The sequence below is a fragment of the Gekko japonicus genome, unplaced genomic scaffold, assembly GCF_001447785.1.
Source record: "Gekko japonicus isolate JY-2015 unplaced genomic scaffold, Gekko_japonicus_V1.1 scaffold83, whole genome shotgun sequence".
Lineage (NCBI taxonomy): Eukaryota > Metazoa > Chordata > Lepidosauria > Squamata > Gekkonidae > Gekko > Gekko japonicus.
The window spans coordinates 206393-213180 of record NW_015168655.1 but is presented as its reverse complement, the minus strand read 5'-3'; positions in this window follow the sequence as shown (position 1 = coordinate 213180).

Below are 6788 nucleotides of genomic sequence, written 5' to 3'. Positions count from 1 at the left end.
GCTGACAAAGTGGTTTACAATAAAACCATTAAAATCTGCAAAGCACTATAGAAATATAAAAGTATAACACCATCTGTCCTTTACAAACATTGCAGTCTTTGATAAATACCAATTGTAGAAAACAGTAAGCCATTTCCAACTCTGTTTAGTAACATCTGTTTGTAGGCGTGGACTTGGCTGTCAGGCAGGCCAGTCTCATAGACCCTAATGATTCTTAAAGGTAGCTTAACATAGGCCGTTCCCAAAGGGGGATTTTCCCCTAGAGGCAGCAACACAGACCTACTTTTAAAGAGAGCATTCACATGACATCGTGCTTCTTCCAAACACATTTTGTGTGCCTCCTACCTAGGCCTTTCCTTTTTGAGTTGGATGAAACGAAAACTGAGCTGGATGACAGCACTATACAACTGGGACATAGTTTTCCAAGAAGATGCTTCCCGGGAAAGCTGAGGATGGAGGGGGGCAGATAAAGACCGGTTGGCTGGTGGGTAGGAAGGAGAGAAGGAATCAGTAAAAGGGGAGAGACTATGGGGCTACAAATAGTATTTACATTCTGTAAAAGGAACATAGAACAAGCCACACAAGTTCCTTCTAGGTTCTTAAAATGATGGAAATAAAGCAGATCTGGTATGCATCAAATTAGTTGCATAAAAGAGTAAAATGTTTGTGGACTATACTTATAGTACAATAATAACTGACTTTAAGAATCATTAAGATAAAATTGTAATGAATTATTACTTAAATGTATCCTTAGAATGAATGAATGCATTTAAGCAAGGAGAAACATTATCGTCCAGGTTCTCTGATTAGATCATTATGACTAACTAGAAATAATGCCCGTTGCGGAAATAAATACAACGGGATCTAGAAAGAGGCTCTGGGAGAGTGCTCTGGCTTTGGGCAAACAGTGTCAGTTTCCTGTGGCGACCTCAGCAGGGTTTAATGACAGAGTCCACTGTTTTCTCCAGAGGGACTGATCTCTGCTATCTGAAGAGCATTTGTATGTTTGAGTTATCTGTAGCCCTCACCTGGAGAGTGGTAACCATTGTTACCCATTCTCCTCTCCCCTATGAGGTATGTTATACAACTGAAAATTCCAACTGCCTTGCGGGGCGGGGGGAGTTTGAGTTGTGGAATGGACTTAAGTCCAATCAGCTTCCATATGCAAAAGACCAGGTTGTCGCAGCAGTTGTGGTGTGGGCGGGACCCGGGCTTTGCCTTCTGATTGGTGGTGATATATGCTGAGGAGCAGTGCCATCAGCCATACACTAAGGGAGTGCATTTTAGAATTAGAACTTTGGCACCCACTATTCAATTATATATAAGGAGATATAACTACCAACTGAATGAAGTTGGCGATTCATTGCTTTAGATTCTGGGGATGTAGTCAGTAAAAAGTCATCATCATATTGCTTACAGGACTAGTTTGGATTTGAGATTCTGTTGGAACAAAGAGATAGGATGGCTGCACCCAATACATCTGGAGAAATTGGTTACCTCAGACTGGAAACATTTATTTGTCACCTTCATGAATAGTCTGACCACATTATTGTCCATGATTGTCTTGCATTTCCTCTGATTATTGTCACTGAAGTCACTAGATTTTGGAGCAGCGAAAATTAGAATACTTTTTTCAGTAAAAAGGCATATAAGTAGATTTGTTGAACATTTCAATACAACAAGTTACTATCCATGGTTGCTAGTAATCATCACAAGGTAACCTCTTTAACAGGAATGGAGCCAAAGAAAACACATATACTTTCTTAAATACTGACATTATTAATATAAGATTGTCTGTGCTAGCTGGAAGGGCAAATAGAGGAATTATCTGGACTTGAATTAACAATATTAGCGTTGGAATGCAATCATTGCAGCCACATAGTCGATGGCTAATTTCCATGCTTTTTCTTCATGTTTTGATAACAGAAACAAGGGATGAAAACTGAGTTTCTTGCTAGCAGTGAAAAGTGAAGAACTGGGGGGAAATGTCAGATTACCCTTTTTAAGCCCTTATTGTACCATCTTGGAGGAAACCGGTACAGGGGCGTCCATTTCACACAGCCTTTCCCCTACCGGTAAGGAGCCGTCTCTGAAGCGGTTTTGGCATTTCAGACTGCGCCGCTTTGTTTTCCTGCACTTTTTCGCCCACCCACCTACCCTTTTCCTGCACTTTTTCTCCATCTCTTTTTTAATGTTCTTTTATATATATATGTATAAGTTTTATTATTTTTCCAATACTACAATACAAAACTACTGGGATAGAGAAGTGGAACACTAATACATTAATGCACTACAATTCTATTAGAAATTGGGGGAGTGGAGCTAACAGGTGACCTCGATCTAGATTACATGTATATATAACTATATCACCTACTAATGCAAAGATAACGTTACAGATAAAAGTTTACCATTAAAGGTTAGCTTTGAATATCATTTTAACAAAAACTGCAATTAAACATCTATCTTAGTTTCAGAGTCTTTTCTTCTTGCGTTTCTTCTTTGTCCGAGGTTTAGGAGTGGCTTCTCCTTTTTCAGATACCGAAGTCTCTGAAGATTTAGAACTAGTGCTTGTAGAATCCTGTGAGTAAGATTGTTCGACTTCTTCCTCCTCCTCCACAGGTTTCGGATTCTTTTCTTTTCTATTTTGATTTGGCTTTGAAATTTGGAGCATAAACTTATTTGCTTTAGGAATTTTTTGTCCTCATAACTGAAACTCAGTCCTTCGGGGAATATCCATCTGTAGGTTATTCCTTTTTTTGTAGAAAGAGAGTAAGGTCCTTGTAGAGTCTCCTCTTCCTCACTTCAAAGGGGATATCTTTCAGAATTTTTACATCTTCATTTTTGATTTTTAAAGACTTCCCCGTTGTGGACTTTAGCACCAGATCCCTGGTAGATTATTTCATGAATTTCAAATAAATTTCTCCTGGGAGTTTGTTTTTCTTTATAAAATCCAGGTAAATCCTGTAAACCAAGTCCATCTCCTTCAATAATTCTTCTCGTTTATAATCCATTAGTGGTGCGCAAGTGATGCACTGTATTCTTGGTGCTTGAGGAGGCACCAGTGGGAGGGCTTCTAGTGTCCTGGCCCCACTGCTGGACCTCCTGATGGCACCTGGTATTTTTGGCCACTGTGTGACAGAGTGTTGGACTAGATGGGCCATTGGCCTGATCCAACATTGGCTTCTTTTATGTTCTTAGTAGCCAGTATCAAGTTTATTGTCTTAGCCATAGGCCATAACATAATACATCAGACTATAAAATGGTAATGGGAGTTTGTTTTTCTTTATAAAGTCCATGTCATTCAATAATTCTTCTTGTTTGTAATTTATTAGTGGTACAAGAGCGTCTGCTAAGAGTTCCTTTAAGTTCTCATTTTTTTTCTTCTGGAATCCCCTGGAAACATAGGATGTATGTGGATCTTTCCAGCTGGAGCTGTATTAGCTGTATTAGCTGTGTCAGAAGATCTTTCTTTATTCGCTTCATCCATTCTTTTGTTAATACTCTTAGTCTTTTTTTCCATCATTTTTATTGTTTTCTCGGTAGCTGAGGTTCTTTTATCCATTTGAGTCAGTTGTTTTTGGACAGTGTCCAATTTAGTGTTGAGATTAGTCATCTGCTCCATTAGAGGGCGCAGTGCATTTGCTAGCAATGTAGAAAAGTCAGTGGTTACTTCCTGGTTCCGGGAAGGAGTCGTTGGTTGATTATTTCTGGGGAGTGGTTTTTTCTCCGGCATCGTTTTCCGCCCTCTCCCTGCCATAATACCAACAAGAAGTAAGTTTTCTAAAACAAGATAAAAGTTCAACAATTTTAGTCGGCTTTATACTAGCATACAGTTTCTGACTTTGTTAAGATTTTCTTCTGTTTAGATTAGCTTAAAGTGTTTTGTTCTTGATTTAAAACCGCTTTTCAGGTTTTGTGGGGGGGGGAGTCTTGCATTCCCCCTCGACCCACGCTTTGTTTGTAGGCACTTCTAATTTCTACCAAGGCTCATACTCGCTTTGTAACACTTCAATATTGCTTAACTCATGGTTTGGAGCCTTGGGGATCTTTTAGAAGCATTTTTTAAACTTTCGATTGTGTTCGCTTGCTCCAGCACTCGTCTCTGATTGCCATATTGGCACTGTGGCGACAGGACCTTGCAGGCAAAAGGTGAGCCTCAGTTCCTTGGCCGTCGCCTTGGAAGAGGCTCTCCTCAGCTCCCCAAGCTGGGGGGTCTCCTACGAAGATCCCGGGAGGGTCCGGGACAATCTTGGACCCTTCCCGTCAGCTGGGTCTCAACGCGTCTCCATCAGAGCTAGATGGGACACGTCTGAGCGGCAAAACACTGAATCCGGAAGTCCTTTTAATGTTCTTTTAAGAGCGCTATAGCATTATAACACAACACCAAAACAGCACAATAGCGACCCCCATTGGAATACCTGGACTCCATTGAGATACATGAGATTGGGGGATTTAAAAATAGGAAGTGGAAGCTCGGGAACACACAGTTTGAGAGCATTTTTTTTAAACACTAGCTCCTTCCTGGTTTGCAAACAGCATCCTCCTTTTGATGGCCAGCATTTCAGGATGCCATGCCTCCGGGGGGACCTGGGGATCCTCTGTACTTTCAGCCAGTGTTCCCTGTAAGCTGAGTTCGTGTCAGCTCGCTCACAGTTTTCACAAGTTTTTGTCTTCGCTCAGGAAGAATGGCTCCAGAGGAAACTAATTTATGCAGTAGCCAAATAACTTGCTCACAGTTTTAATGCCAGTAGCTCACAAAGTGGAATTTTTGCTCACAGGACTCCACAGCTTAGAGGGAGCACTGCAGAGTTACAGCTTATCTCCTGCCTACAGATATCAGTTCCCAGGCATATAGCAAATGCTGTGGAAGGAGGACTTCATGGCATTGTACTCCATTGAAAACCCTGTTCTTCCCCAATGTAGTGCTCTCATGTATCTCAGTGGTCCAGGCATTCCAATGGGGTCGCTATTGTGCTGTTTTGGTGTTGTGTTATAGCGCTATAGCGCTCTTAAAAGAACGTTTAAAAAAGACGGAGATTGCCCGCATGGACGAAAAAGGGCGGGAAAACCTCGTCATCGGAGGAAGCACCACGGGGGCATTTTACACAGCACCCCGTAATGCTTCAGGAACGGTATAGAAAATTGAAGACCGCTTGGAAGCAGTTTGCAGGTAAAATGGCTCAAGAACGCTTCCCTAACGGGACAGGGGCGTTTGTGTCTGAAAGGGTCAATATATTCCATTAGGGAACCGTTACTAAAACGGTTCTGTCTGAAATGTTAGTACAGAAACCGTTAGTGAACAGTTCCTGAAATGGAACATATCGGCTTTCTGAAATTCCCCGTTACATTTACCAATAAAACATAAAGATACTATTGTTTCAACCATAACAGCCAGATGGACAGCATAATAGCTTGGAAGAATCTTGCAAACCCATGCAAGGGCCTCCTTGAGACACTGGACTCTCCTGCCCCACTCCTCCTTTGTCATGGCCCCTATTCTGTTCTACCACTCTATCAGCAATGCTACCACATGGACTAGAATGTTTTGAAGTGTATGGCAGCAAAGCAATGCATACTTTCCTTGAGAATAAGCTCTATGAAATAACTGAATAAACAGGGACAGGATTGGGGTTTAGATACCACATTGAACACATTACTATACACCTCAAGAACAAAAGAAGACACGGTTTACAGTGCAATCCTACAAATTTAGAGCCCAATGGCACCTTTAAGACCAAGAAAGGTTTATTCAAGGTATGAGCTTTTGTGTACACGCACACGTTATCAAATATGTTAGAATGGTATGTAAGGTTCAAATTTATAGCCAGAGAATCCTAGGCACACTTTCCTGGGAATAAATCCAATTGAAGAGAGCTGAGCAGGTGCCTCTGTAGACCTGTTTAGGATTGCTCTCTTAGTGCAAATCTTACTAATGTCTACATAAATATTGATTCTGATAGGATGGCATGAAAGTTCAGCCACCATTTATAGCACATTGGTAAAAAAAATTCAATGCACATTCAGAAGCAAAAGACTTATAAAAACATATCAATGTTTGAAACATTTGAATGCCTTTTTTCCCAAGGCTCAAAACTTGCACAATGTCTAATAGCACCTTGCCAGGAAGGGGGTGGGCCCATCTTAAGAGGATCAGGGGGTACATATCTATCTGAGATCTTGGAGAGCTGCTGCCAGTCAGAACAGACAATACTGACCTTGATAGAGGTCATCCTGTATTACTGTTCTGTCACTGCATTGAATAATGAGACCTGAGTACAACCCTCCCATTTTTATGAATATATCACACATGCATGGCACTCTGTTTTCTATAGTTTTGTAACCTTGTTTTATTGTATGTTCTTTATATAGTCCACCTTTCTCACTGAAAATCAAGGTGGATTATGCAATTAAAAACAGTAAGGGGTCATATAATCAGGGGTCATATCCTGCAGGAGCGCACAGGAGCGGAGCTCTGGCAGTAAAGAGCCCAGGGGGTGGGCACACGCAACAAGCCTCACCCCCTGCTCCCAGCAGCCCCCAGTCAGAGCAAGAAGCAGCCAGGTAAGTTGCAGAGCTCCCCCTAGCCCAAAACAGTCCATTTGCACCTTTAAGACCAAGTTTTATTCAGGTACAAGCTCTCCCTGCTCTGCAAGGGCAGATCTACACAGTTCCCCCCCCCCCAATAGCTAGCAATCCAAAACAGTCCAGTGGAGCCTGAGCGGTGGGTGTTGCCTTCTGACACACTTCCGGTGGTGTGAGTGGGTGTGACATATGCATATAAGTTACGC